Source organism: Sinocyclocheilus grahami, unplaced genomic scaffold (genome assembly GCF_001515645.1).
Source record: "Sinocyclocheilus grahami isolate Dianchi unplaced genomic scaffold, SAMN03320097.WGS_v1.1 scaffold1297.1, whole genome shotgun sequence".
NCBI lineage: Eukaryota > Metazoa > Chordata > Actinopteri > Cypriniformes > Cyprinidae > Sinocyclocheilus > Sinocyclocheilus grahami.
Window position 1 is genome coordinate 196,884 of NW_015506476.1, and position 266 is coordinate 197,149.

Consider the following 266-nt stretch of genomic DNA (forward strand, 5'->3'; position numbering starts at 1 on the left):
AAATAAGAAATCAGGAAGGGGGCCAACACTTTTTCACACCACTGTACATTGCTCAAAAACATTAAGGGAACATTTAATCAACACAGTATATCACAAAGTCAGTTAAACGTCAGGGATATCAGTCTGTCCAGTTACGAAGCATAAGTGATTGTGAATCTGTTTAACCTGCTTTGGTGTAAATGAAAGTGACAACAGGTGCACTGGAGAAGCAAGACAGCCAGACAACAGACAACCCCCCCCCCCCCCCCCCCCCCCCCGCCGGGCTC